The 14,038-nt window shown below is 39.0% G+C and overlaps 1 long non-coding RNA gene across 2 annotated transcripts in view; it reads left to right on the top strand.

Moving 5' to 3' along the window:
• Positions 1 to 4,466, top strand: part of Gm35996 — a 77,336-nt gene extending 72,870 nt beyond the window's left edge. The window contains exons 5-6 of one of the 2 annotated variants that reach the window (XR_001781659.1): positions 1,448 to 1,654; positions 4,194 to 4,466. This is a non-coding gene — a long non-coding RNA (predicted gene, 35996). Of the gene's footprint in view, positions 1 to 1,447; positions 1,725 to 4,193 lie in introns of those variants that run through there. The other variant, XR_875072.1, reaches the window with a different exon arrangement.
• The last annotated feature ends 9,572 nt before the right edge of the window (positions 4,467 to 14,038 follow it).

Below are 14,038 nucleotides of genomic sequence, written 5' to 3'. Positions count from 1 at the left end.
TTTCTTCACTCTGTACTGTGGTAGGGAAGTCACTCAAGATCTGAAGTGAGGCATACATACTGAGATACCTCTCTCATTTGTGGTTCCTCAGATCTCCTGAATCTTGTTAACGACCACGAAACAGCCATTTTTGAGGATAAGGCCCAAGTGCATCCAGTCTCAAGCACAATTTACTAATATATTTGAGACATTAATTTAATTCTAAATATATACAATATTACACTCTTAGGCACTTAAAAGAACCTGGGTATTGTAATTCAACTCTGTTGAGTCTCAATAGCTTGCTAAGAAAAGGAAATGGAATGGGTATTTAGCAGTTCCCTTGAGACTATTACCAAATATGTATTGATTATTTCTGGGAATTATAAATGGGCAGAAGCTGTAGGCTTCTATGGCTTTCTGGAATGTCAGAACGGGGAGGGATGCCTGTAGGAGCTCGACCTTGAGGGGATGCCTGTAGGAGCTCGACCTTGAGGGGATGCCTGTAGGAGCTCGACCTTGAGGACAGCCACACAAAGGGACAACTGAGGAGGGAGCTTGATGAGATCCCATGTTTGTGACTTTTCAAATGACTGTGCTTTCCATGAGCACTGATCTGGAATGCCAAACAGAGCTTACTAATATTCTTGAAGCGCTCCATTCAGGTAACTTCAACACGAAACTCATCACTAGGGAGGAAACTACATCATAGCTTATAGCTTATATGGAACCTTTTTTTTTTTATTATGAAGCCATAAATTGAAAACTGATTTTATGAACCATTTAGTTGTCTTTAGTTTATTTTTAATGATTTATTGATTTATGACAACATTAAATGCAAAGAATCATTACACAAGAATAAAGATGCACATTTTCCCAATAAGCCCCACAGTTCAAGAAAAAAAAAAAAAAAAGAGTTCTACAAGGTAACTAAATTCAGCATTTAAATTTTAATACACAAAAATTTTGTGCTTGCTTTTTTCCAGAAAGTGCAGCAAGAATTGAACATATTTAAAATTCAGTGTATAAGAATATGTGCTGTTCTTGTATCTACTAGAAAACTGTCAGGGATCAATTTTGATACTTCATTCATAGACATTGCTGTTTCTCCTTCTTCCCCATCTTATCAAGTTGGTTTTTTCTCAGTGATCATTAACTGATTTTCTTTTGTGTTTATGTCAGACTTTCAAATTTATAAATTTCACGAGTTTATGGAGCTTAGAGGTAAAATCAAGGAAAACAATGCATGTTCCTATAGAGAGCGCCTCATGGAAACAAGGGATACTTCTTTAGTCACATGGGATTACATTTTCACCTGGAAGAACCATTTTTTTCCTCTCTGGTAGGTAATGCTGACAGAGGAATTTGTCCTTTAATTTAATCCTCCATTCCCCTCTACCTGTGAATAATACAACTTTTACATATTTCACATTAGTTCAGAAATTCTTGACAATGCATTCTTTCTAAGTCTGTTTCAGGAGGAAGCCACGAGCTTTTTTATTCACAAAAAGAGAGAGGAGGCAGAAGTGACTTCAGAGTGCACATGGAGAGGACAGAGACAAGGACCCAGGACGTACAACTGGACGACAGTCAGCTGACAAAGATGTCCTTGGACTATGATCCTCTGGATCAGTTGTGAAAAGCCTTTGATAACACTCTCCAAATCTCTACATTTGTAAGGCACTGGAATTCCTTTGTGAAAGGAGTTATATTTTGAATAAAGTTTACCCAGAGGTCAAAAAGAAGTTAAGCTTGGTAGCAAGAAATTTCTTGTAATGATAAAAAGAGTACAGTTTAAATTTATAAAGGCAAACTGTTAAAATTAGGTTTTAAGTACAATATGCAGCCCTTGGTGGAGCAAGATCTCTTTATTTCTTATTAATAGAAACACAGTCTAGTCATGAGAATTAATTAAAATAATCAAATAGATACTGCTGAACATGGTAGTGGTGGTGGAAGTGAATAACTTTCAAACTAAAATAACACATATAAAATGTATTTATGGTTCCTTTTTTCTACCAATATATCTCATATTCTATGACTTTTTCTTAGCAGAAACCAAACCCTCGTTCCATCTCAATCTCTAATCCCTCTCTACACTTTGTCGCTATGTCTTCTAGTTGGACATCGTCAGTACCATTGAACCAGAGCAGCTGCAGTTATTTGCACAGCCCCTCTTTTTTTTTATTAGATATTTTCTAGATCTACATTTCAAATGCTATCCCGAAAGTTCCCTATTCCCTCCCCCGCTCCGCCCTTCTCCCCTACCCACCCACTCCTGCTTCTTGGCCCTGGCATTCCCCTGTACTGGGGCATATAAAGTTTGCAATACCAAGGGGCCTCTCTTCCCAATGATGGCCGACTAGGCCATCTTCTGCTACATATGCAGCTAGAGATATGAGCTCTAGGGGTACTGGTTAGTTCATATATTCAACCTTCATCTCCTTTGGTGCTTTCTCTAGCTTCTCCATTGGGGGCCCTGTGTTCCAACTTACAGATGACTGTGATCACCCCTCTTAAGATTGGACCCATTTACATTCAGTTATGGAGAAGCAGGATTCATGGGGTTCAGGAGGCTCTTGAGATAATAAGGGCTCAGTGTGTTAGTGATCATACAATCAAGGTAACAGGGAGTGTGGTTGTTTTCTACTCTATATGTATGTTCAGCCACACAGAAACAAATGTGCAGGAAGCTAGTGTGAGAGAGAAAGGCTAGAAATGGAGGGCACACACATGGGGGGATAGTAGTGGTAGTAGTATGGTAACTGTGGACTGGAGTTAGCGTGTAGTAATAAAGAAGAAAGATAGGTTATAAGATCAGAGGCAAAAAAAAGGACATAGTAGGCTGTAGAACATGGTTAAGGAAACACAGTAGGGGAGATAAAAATTAATAAATGTTAATCAGAGACGAAAGTAAGAAACTGACCACGTAGAAAGTAGAATTATTGAAACCATAGATTCTTGGGTGTGAATGATGTTCTAATGTCTTTTGCTTGTTTTTCTCCCTTTGCACAGGGAAACTGTTCTACATATAAGTTAGAAAACACAATATCCTAACCAAAAGTTGGGTAGTGTGGAGAAGAGTGTCATGGACAGGTTGTGGTATATCTAGAAGGCCACAAAGACTAGGGAGAGTGTGAGTCCAGGAGGGTGCTGACTAGCCCACATTTCTTTTTCTTTCACATGTGTATGCTTATCCATGTGCATATGTATGAGTGTAATGGCCTATGTGAAGTGTCTTCTATTACTCTTCCCCTTAGGTAATCAGGCAAGACCTGTCACTTGAACCCAGAGCTCCCAGGTTCAGCTACTTTAACCTGTCAGCTTGTTCCAGTGAACCCCTGTCTGCCTCCGGAGCACTGGGTTTATAGGCAGGACTCTGCTGCCTGCAGGCGCTAGAGATGCTTGTATCGCAGACATTCCTCACACTAAACCATAGCCCCAGTTTTATATTTTTCATTTTTAAGCCTTAAGAAAAATTTATGTGTGCAGTTTGAATGATAGATGACTACACTTCAAGAACATTTCTTTATGTCTTCTTGCCTGTGTGCGGTACAGACAAGCAGTTTAAAAAAATGAGAGAAATATAACCGTCTATTGTTTAGGAAAGGAAACGCCAATAAATAATGTCAGTTTTTTTCTCTACTGCTGAATTGCTCATGGTTTCCTCCACTAGAAGGACATTATGGAGCAAAAGAAGCCCATAGAGCTCAGTCTAATGACGCCGCAGTTGGTCCTATTGTCCCAAGTCAACAAGGCATTTTGTTTAAAGTTCTCTGAGGCCACTATCAACAAAAATGAGCAATACTTATGATTATTTAGGGAATTTAGGAATTTGCTCAACCAGGAAGGTACTAAGGATTAGGAGAATCTTAAAGATGTTTCAAATGACACAAAAACATTGTGATCAAGCCAGCTTGTAGCCATCAAATGTTAAATGGTCTAGACTAGAGTCCCTACTGCTTATTAATGATAGCTAGTGGAATTCAAGCAAAAATTTAAAAAAAGTTAAGATGGTTAAAAATGTCAAGCTTAGTGGATTTGTATGTAAAAGTCACAACTATTAAAATGTTTGGATATGTACAACTCAGGTCATAAATACACATAAAATATGCGTAGGATTTATTATCACTATATCTGTGTGTGAAATAGCTAACTCTAGCAAGCATCTTGAGGAGCTAATTAGGCTTTTATTAAATTATGCTCCTTTACAGCAGCGTTATCTGCTTCCAGGACAGGAGACATTCAGAACAATGAAGTTTGTACACATTACTTCAGTTCTCTGAAGAGGACCTTGCTCCTGGAACACCAATCTGTAGTTCTCTTCTCGGCTCTGCTTCGGATTTGGAAATCACAAACGTATGCTTTCCAACGGAAAAGAAGCCTGACTGATAAACTTTGAGGACTGACAACATATGTGTCCACCCCTGCCTCTGACAGGCATCCAGTGATGTTACCCAATTCCAGAAGAAACTAGAATAACCGTCCGACTCAAATTTCTTCACAAATTTCATTTGTAGACTTAAAGATGCTTTTCTGGGCATAGAAATGTTGTTTCATTCAGGAGAGCCAGCTATTCTTTTTTAGGTTACAGTTCCTTTGTGTCTCCCTGCCTTGTCTTTTCTTTAGCTTGAGGACAGGAAGACGCGTGACTGCCCATCCTCCAGAGCTGTGGTGGGAGTCACTGTAGCTGGCTGCCATGAGACTTTAGTCATATTTAGGCTAAGGTCAATGACTTGCTCCTGCTAAAAAGACCAATCTGGTTATGTTTTCTTGTCAATGCCTGCAAATCCTAAAGCAATAACTTAGACTGCATCCCTTTTCAAAATATGTGTGTGCTACAGGGTAGTTATTTGGTATTTCCCTCAAGATGGATTTTGATGAAGCAGGAAGAGCAATAGCATTTAATAACACACTGCACTCCCAAATTGGGAAATCCAGGAGAACGGAAATGAGGTAGGTTGAGAAGGATATTTTGTCCAGTGCAACCAGTGTATAAAAATGGCAAAGGAATGCAGTAATGTGGGACACTGGCCACAAATCTGGAAGGCCAGTTTGAGACGCTCAGAATTAAAGCTTTCCATTTTGGATTTGGTCCATTAAGTTAGGCACACCTTTCCTCAAGGTTTATATTTTCCTTTTAATTCAGGCTTAGGTCTGCAAATATAACACTAAGGTGAAACAGATTGGTCATATGAAAGGTAGACATTAAGAACAAGGAAGCACCTTTGTTACTATGTTACAAACAAACCTACAAAGAGCACGGAACCTTGCTTCAAATTTATACTTATATTTTCCTTTTTTGTGGGGTTCTAATTCTGGAGCAAAACTTCCAATCTAAGCAACAGCTCAGGCAAATCTGGTAGACAAACTTCTGGGCTATGCTGACCCTCAAGAAAAAAAAATGTAATTTTATTCTTGTCTCCATTTTGTGTTTGAAATGAAAATGGAAACTCATCTGTGTTAAAGAGGTGGTGAGCCATTGGATCTATCACGGACTTCTAGTAAAATGCAGGATTCTTGTGTATTTGTAGCACACATGTGTCATTATTTGTGAATTAATTCTTATTTTACTCAGGTAGAAAAATAATTAGAAGGTAGAAAAACACATTAATGGACACTTGGTGTTGTGTATCTTTTTAAAGACCCTATTTTATAAATTATGACAAGTATGGAAAAAGGAATGAGGAGTATTATTTTAAATTAGTCTATCTTAGGTTTACTTTGGCATACTATTATTTAAAAGTTGGCCTTGATATGAACATAATATCTCATCTCTTCAAAAACTCAAGTGCACTTCCTTGGACCAATTTCTGATGGGGGTGAGCATGATTTAGATGACTTATGGCTTGGTCATAGGTTACCGAGGCATCCTCTTTGTGTGTGTGTGTGTTAGGAAAAGTGTCAATACTATGGAATTAACTAGTTTATGGCCCAAGGTCATTGAGCAATCTTCGTAGCTAATTTGGTAGAGTTTTAAGAAAGCAGTTTCTAGTTTTGTCTTTTCTTGTCTTAGAATTAAAACCTATTTCATCGAAGGGACTGCACACACAAAGTGCTGTTCATCCAGGAGTGGCAATTGTTCAGACATACCAGGTATTGTGTCTATCCAGAGCTGTCTCCGTAATTGTGTAAGGCAAGAGTCAGCTAATAAGGTGTCATTAAACATGCCCTTCTTATTAAGAAATTAAGGTCATTTTCATTCTTTCATGATTATTAATGTTAACTGAGCTATTTTTCATTCCTATAGCCAATTACCACTCACCCCACACTTCCAGACACTCTACTGAAAATACAAATGACTAACTACTCTCCATATAGTTTGCTATTCATGCAAGAATTTTCTGTCTTTTGTGAGCCTTGGAAACTTAATATATAGGTGCTTGTTTCAGCAGCCTATACACTGAAAACACACAGATTTAATTATACTTAAAATTATAGAGTAATTTTTTACCAAAACTAATATATATATACATATGTGTATACACACATATGCATTTAAATGCTAAGGTTTAATAGCTGAGGCAGTCCAGTGAAATTGCACCACTCTATCTGTTCATCTCTTCTATTTGCTGGAGTTCAGCTCCAGTTTTAAACTTCAGCAGTTTTCATGATGTGTCTCTTTACACATGGTGTGGTGTTAAAATATCTGTGTTGCTCTGCATAGCACAACATACTGGGACCCTCAAAAAACAGAGGGGAAGCTTTTGTGTGTAAATTGATGAGGAGAGTTAAGGAAATAAAAGTGGGCAGAGGGAGAAGTTGGAAGACATAGTGACTGCACACAAATTCGCACCAGACACCCAAGGAATTCTGGGGCTAAAGGAGCCATTCAGAGCTATCAGAAATGGAGGCAAGATGGCTGGATTGAAGCAAAATGGCTGGGTCTACAAACCCCTGCAGTGACCAGCCATTTGTTTTAGACTGCCACTAGAGGGAGGGCATGATTTGGGACTGGATAATGGATTAGATGAGAGTAGTTCCAGAAGACTTCGTCTGAGGACTTTTAGTTCCCTGAGTTAGCTAGAGACATTCATTAATTCCTCAGTCCTGAGAGGAATGCACACCGGTAGATGACTGAGGTAGCTGCCGTAACGGTCCCCAAGGCTCCCAGGTCCTAGAAATTACAGGCAAGAAGAACTTCAGAAGGTTTACCAGGATTCCTTAATATGACGATGCAGCTACCATTTATATAAGAAAATCATTGATGCTACATCACTAAAATTTTGAGTTTCATTTAATGAGTTAATACCAACAACAGTTGCTCACCTTAGTTGACATCAGTAATGAGGTAATGATAAGGACCAAGAAATTCTAGGTGTTTGCGTCTGGACAATTTTTAGGTACCCAGTTAGAAAAGGGCAGTTGTTTCATCTCCATTACAGCCATTGATGTGGTCTGTACGTCAAGGACTGGAGTCAGAGAAGGGACTTCCTGTCCTCCATGTGATGAACTGCTTCAGGAGGAAAGAGTAGCATTCATTACTGGCATGATGCTGTGATTAGCAGTAAGAGAGGACACAGATTATGAAGGACAGTGACTTGCAGTGATTAGAGTTGGCTTGATTCATTCACAAGAGCAAGTGAAATTTTCAGAACCTGCCAACTTTGGTCAAACATAGGCATTGTTGAAGATAAAATTATATAAATTTAGCATTTGTGATGGCTAATCTTGGTTGTCAATGTGACTATATCTGAAATCAACTAAATCCCAAGCAGACAGTAGGCCTGTGAAGGGTTTTCTTGATTGGGTCATTTGAGATGAGAAGACACACCCTAAATCTGGGCCACATCTTCTGGCAGCCTACATAAAAAACTAACAAACAAACAATAACAAAAAATAATAGAAGATGAACTCTTTTTGATTTTGCCTACTCTCCCTCACTCTCATTGGCAAGTCCATCTGTACTAATCCGGAGGCAGTATCCTTCACTAGTTTTAGAATCTACTTTTTTTGGATTCCAATATAGGCTAGCATCTCTCTATGACTACAGCGCTAGATGGAGTTTGCACAGATATTAGTCTCATGGCCTTTCTGTTAGGAGCTATTCATTGTTACACTACTCAGATCACAACCTGTAAGTCATAGTACATGACTTCAATAAATCCCTACCCCTGTGTGTGTGTGTGTGTGTGTGTGTGTGTGTGTGTGTTTCATGACATCATTTCTGTTTTTTCTATATATGTTCCTTTCTTACATTCTTCCTAACCCTCTTTGATGTTCTTTGGAGCTCAGATAGGGGAGGATAAATGTCCTGTGTAGAGCTGAGCACTCAACCCTCACTTATACTCAAAACTGTCAACAGTTATGCATCTCTGCATTCATGGATGTTCAGTCTCATTTCTAACAGTTTATTTAAGGGTGTATTAGTCAACAATAACAACAACAACAAACATGAACAGGGGAGAAAGACTATTTAGGCAGAAGGTTTTAGGCAGTGGGAGTTGGTAAGATAAGGGTGAGGGTACACAGAATAGACTATGCGCAAGCATGAAATTATCAAAGAATATTTTAGTAATAAAAATAAGACTAGTATGTATTTGAAAAAACTCATCTCTGACTTTCTATACTATGAGCCATATTCTTGAGATCTCATGACCCTTGCATTTATCTTGAGGAAACATATATATGTGTGTGTGTGTGAGTGTGAGTGTGAGTGTGTGTATGTGTGTTTGTGTGTGTTATTATGTCTATTTTCCCATTTTTGTATTCAGGAACACCATATAGCAAGAGCTCTGATTTGGTCTTGCTGGGATCATGTAGGCGGCAGGGATTGGCAAATACTTCCTTTCACATTTGAAGACTGGACAGTGTTTGGTTTACTATTGTGCTGACTGTCTAGACTTATGAAAGGAAAGGAGAAAACAAGACTGCCCAGCTATCTTTGCATTTTTGGTCTTAGTGAAAATGAGAATATCAATTGATATTGATGCCAAGGCCACTTTAATTTCCCAACAACATAAGCAGCTTTTAAATTGGAAAATGGTAAGACTTTAAGGCCACATGTTGGCCTTCTCCTTCTCCTGTGCCTCCATCCTCAGATCTTCTGGTTCAGCTGCCTTCCTCACCTGACCCCTTTCTCTTTACTGCCAGGTACCCACAGGCTCTCTCAATCTAGAATCCCACTGGGCACACTGGCCTGGGGACCAAGTATACCATCTTCAGTCTCTTTCCTATCCTTTAATACCAATTCCCCAGTACTACCTCCAGGCCTGTAGCAAAACATCTGCTGAAGCCTCTCCAACCTCTCTGACCCAATTCCCTGGGATTCCATATCCTCAAGGACCTAGCCTTCCTACTTACCTCATTCCCTCAGTCAGCCTCCCATACCCAGAGGCACTCTTTACTGGAAACCAGCTGGCTTCGCAGACTGGGAATCAGTAGCTGATCTTCACTCTCTTCCTTCCTCTCTATTTCCAATTCCCCGATCTCATCCCCAGTCCTGAAACAAGCCATGACAAAATCCTAGAAAAAAAAACCCTTTCCTAACCCTACAAAAGAAGGCGATCAAGGCATAAGAAGCATAGAGATTGTACCATAAAAGAGATCCCTGGGTCATATAACAATCCTAACATTAAACATACAAAACAAAGAAAGAATACTAAAAGCTGCAAGGAGAAAAGGTCAAATAACATATAAAGGCGGGCCTATTAGAATAACATAATATACACACGTATATAATTCTCAATTAATAAATAAGAATTATTTTAAAAAGAAAATAATAAAATCTAAGGCTTTAAATATAGTCCAGTTCTGTGAGACATGGTTATTGCAGCCATAGCTGCCTAAGAATACAAGACTTAAGTAGAATTGGCAGGAGTACTTTGTGAAAATAATTCTTAGAAAATTATTTTTCAACTATTTATCCTAGCAATCTATCATAATCATCTTCCATTTACCCATTCTTTCAATCTATGTCTGCCTATCTATCTATCTACCTATCACATCTATCATTTATTTGTGTATCTATCTTCATAATCATGTATTGTCTATTAGTGATTTAAGTCACTTATTAATTCTAATCCCACAATGGGATTTTGTTCATTAATAGAGAAGAAATAAAATGTGGCATATTCAGGAAAATGTAAGGATCTGTAGGTTATTATACAATGTGAAATAAGATTTAGTAGCCATTATCATTTTAATATAATCACACATTGGAGTGAGGTGAAGGCATTTAAGTGAAACTTCTTCTCCTGTTGTTCCTAATGCTGCCACAGCCACAATGATTGACAGCCCCCCACTCCCCCAGCACCATTTATGAACCTGCTTTCCTTTATAAGGTGCCTTTGTACAGTCAGGCTAATAAGAAATCTTTTTTTCAGTGGAAAATATGGCAGAACCATTTACGTTATCTAGTGACTCCCGGATTTTGTTCCAAGTACAATCATCCCTCTGTTGTCCCCAAATGGCAAGGCTGGTTATTAGGTTTCTGGTTTTCTGTGCTGTCCAAATTGTGGCTTCCACTACCCAGTGGTGGTGTCCTGTGATGGGATGCAACCCTTGGTATGCCACAGGTAGGCTCTTCTCTCTGCTTTGCCCAGTCCATTTTATGAGTCTACAAATCTCACGTTCTCTTCTTATACTGGCTGCTTTTCCCAGGTGGAAACCCATTGTTTAATCATTGCTGGAAGAGGGAACATATCATCAATCCAAAGTAATTTTAAATTTAGACATTAAAAGTTTATGATTTTTCTAGTCCAAACTGTTTTGAAATATCTAAAATATTTTATTATTATTTCACTATATGAGTATCTTGCTTGCATGCATGATCGTGAATCATGGGCATAGCTGGTGCCTGTGGAAGACAGAAAATGACATTGGATCTCCTAGAACTGGAATTATAGACAGCTGTGTGTCTCTATGTGGGTGATCAGGATCAAATCGAGGGCATCTGGCAACCAGTGCTTTTGGCTGTCAAGCCATCTCTTCAGCCCCCATTTGTAAGGGTGATTATAAAAAATGGTTTTTTTTTAAGAGGCAGCCCAGACATAGTAAGTTCAGGGAAGAGAAGGATGATGTCAGACATATGAAAATCCTGCAACTAAATCTATTACTTTGCTGTACATTTTTTTGCTTCATTTTCACTATACAGTGCCCCACTCCCAATACCAGAAACTCTCTAAGGAAGAACACAATGATTTTCATCTTGCTTCTGTGAGAGACTTGTCCCATATTTGTCACAACTAAATTAATGCAAAAAAAAAAGTATGGCTAGATAATTTCAGTTGTAAGCAGATTCTTATCTGTCTTGTATCAAATTAATGTGAGCAAAGTTAGCAATGTGGTGTATTGATATCAAGAAGGTCCTTATGTGCCCAGTCTTAATCTTTCTTCCAAAATAGCCATCTTAATTTCACACAGATTTAAAGGTAACTATTTATTTCCTCACCTACCAATACATCCTTGCACCGACAGCCATTAATTCTGCAAACCTGAAGCTAGCACTGTTATGCAATGGTGACCTGGAGTTGAGGTGGCTCTGTCCCAGTGTAGAATGACAGTGTTAAGCTTTACAATATAACAAAATAACTTTCCCATCCATTGTTGAGTACAAGCACTCAATTCTATAGTGCGATAGGCTATAGAAAAGAATGAGGACAGAGATGAAGAGTATGCTAAGCTCACAAATATGTAAGGTATGGCTGAGCAGTGAGGGTGGAGGCCTGGGCATGTGGCTCCATTGGTATTGCCTTAGTCAACACGTGCAAAGCCCTGGATTCAATCTTTCAGAACCCATAAATGTATGCGAATCCATAATCCCATTACTCAGGGGTAGAGACAGGAAGATGGTAAATTCAATGCTATCCTTGGCTAAATAGTGAATTTGAGGTTAGATGAGGTTATATAAAACCCTGCCTCAGAGAGAGAGAGAGAGAGAGAGAGAGAGAGACAGAGAGAGAGAGAGAGACAGAGAGAGACAGAGAGAGACAGAGAGAGACAGAGAGAGACAGAGAGACAGAGACAGAGAGAGAGAGATGGGAAGAAGATGGAGATGGAAAAAATATCTGGGAGCACAAATTTATCCTCTCAATTGGAAAAAGACATTAAGGCTTTGGAGACATTAATTTCAGGAGACAAATAAAGTAACTAATAATTGCTACAGGCAGACCTCTTTAAATGTTTTTACTTATTATTTTATTACTTTTATTTTATTATTTAAAAATTATTTAAAAAATATCTTGAAGTTGGAAAGCAAAAGACATATGTGATTTCCACGTATGTTTCAGTAACACACAGGCGTGATGCTTTAAATAGGCAATGTGTAAATGTAATCTCTCTTCACTGTATGACCATAATTAGTGTTTTGTTGGTGACTGATTTGCTCAGATCCCTGTAGGTTGTTGTTTTTGTGAATATCAAACTGCCTGCTTTTAAAGGTGATTTTATTTACTCAGAGAAGAAGAGGAGCTTTGATTGTCTGGGATTGCCCACAGCAGCTTTAATAGTCAGAGTGTGGGCTTAGCTCCCCTGGAAAAGAAATGTGACCCTAAGATTACACCCTTGAGAGGTGATACTTCAGTCGACGTGGGATTCACGGAGTAATTGCAGCCTGCGGTGATGCATCTCCGGCCTCTCCTAATGGCTGTGAGATGGGTAAAGCTTTCCCCTGGAGGGGTGGCAGTGTTCACTGCAAGTCTTCTGCCTCATGCTATGCTCCAGGGCAGGCTTTGAACAATGCACAAAGAAGCACAGTATACGACATTTTTTTTCAAGTGATTTAAAAACTTCTTGAGGACAAATATGCTCTCATCTGCCACTGGATGATTAGATAAACAGAAATAGGTAAAGTAAATAAAACAATGGAAAGGGGAAATTGGGGTGATTTATTTTTCTACAGAAAATAAAAAAATGGACTTCTTAAAATATTCATTAGTATACAAAGGAGTAGTTGAACAAACTCTTTATTGTATAGGTCATTACTTATTACATTTGTATTCTTTTTTTGGGAAAACATGCAAAGATCAAAAATATATTACCATTTTTTAAAATCCCCTATAGCTACACATGCTGACAGCAGCATGCTTATTTATTCTGTATTTTGCAACTTCACAAAATGGTTTCCTTCTATATCCAGTGACTAACTTGTTTGGCTATTTTTCCCTTGGTCAAAATTTGCGCAGAATGTAGCAAGACTTGGTTTTTCAACGTGCCCTGTATGAACCTTCCATTTGTATAGCCCAGAGGGTTACAAAGCACAGAGAAACGTGACGACCGTGGCTGGATGGGAAGAGGCTTTGTGGAACAGTGTGGCAGGTGTGCAGGTTCCTGCCCCAGGAATCTGGACCCAGGAAAACATGCCAAGGGGTGAAGGGACCTGAGAGTGAAGATGATTATGAAAATGCCAAGATCAGAAAGAAAGACAAACAGACAAGACAGGACAGCAGGTACAGCCCAGAAGGCTGAATGGGGGCAGGGCTGAAGTCAAGTTGACAGGACCAGAAAGACAGATAGCAAGGTTGGGTGATCAAGGAGAGTGAGACAGCACCCGAGGAACAAGAGGTACTATAGCTTGAACTCATCAGCTTGGGAACTAAACCGAAGATGCCAAGAGGCAGCTAGAAAGTTAACAGAGAAGCTGGTTTTTTGTTTTTTTGGTTTTTTTTTAATATTGTTTTTAAATTTTTTTATTCAATTATTTTCTTTATTTACATTTCAAATGTTATCCCCTTTCATAGTTTCTCCTCCCCAAGCCCCCTAGTCCCTCCCCCTCCCCCCTGCTCCCCAACCCACCCAATCCTGCATCCTCGCCCTGGCATTCCCCTATACTGTCCAGAGTCCATGGAAGCAGACATAGACCTATAGATGCTGTGATGAATCTGGCACAAGCCAGACAGAGGCAACGATAGCACTTGTCTTAAAGATAAGAGAGAGATCAAACTTACTCAAAAATCAGTTTGAAGGGCAAGTCGTGTGGGGGCTTTCCTGGTGGTTCTCACAGCACATCAGCAGTCGTCCTAGGACTTTTTTTTTTTTTTTTTTTTTTTTTTTTTTGGAGTCTAGTAGAGATAGCGTCAACAGCTGTTCTTCAGTCCGACCAAACTGAGCCAACCAAGAT

This window comes from Mus musculus, chromosome 15 (genome assembly GCF_000001635.26).
Source record: "Mus musculus strain C57BL/6J chromosome 15, GRCm38.p6 C57BL/6J".
Lineage (NCBI taxonomy): Eukaryota > Metazoa > Chordata > Mammalia > Rodentia > Muridae > Mus > Mus musculus.
Note: the sequence above shows the minus strand (reverse complement) of the source record. Positions and strands in the feature narration are given on the sequence as shown.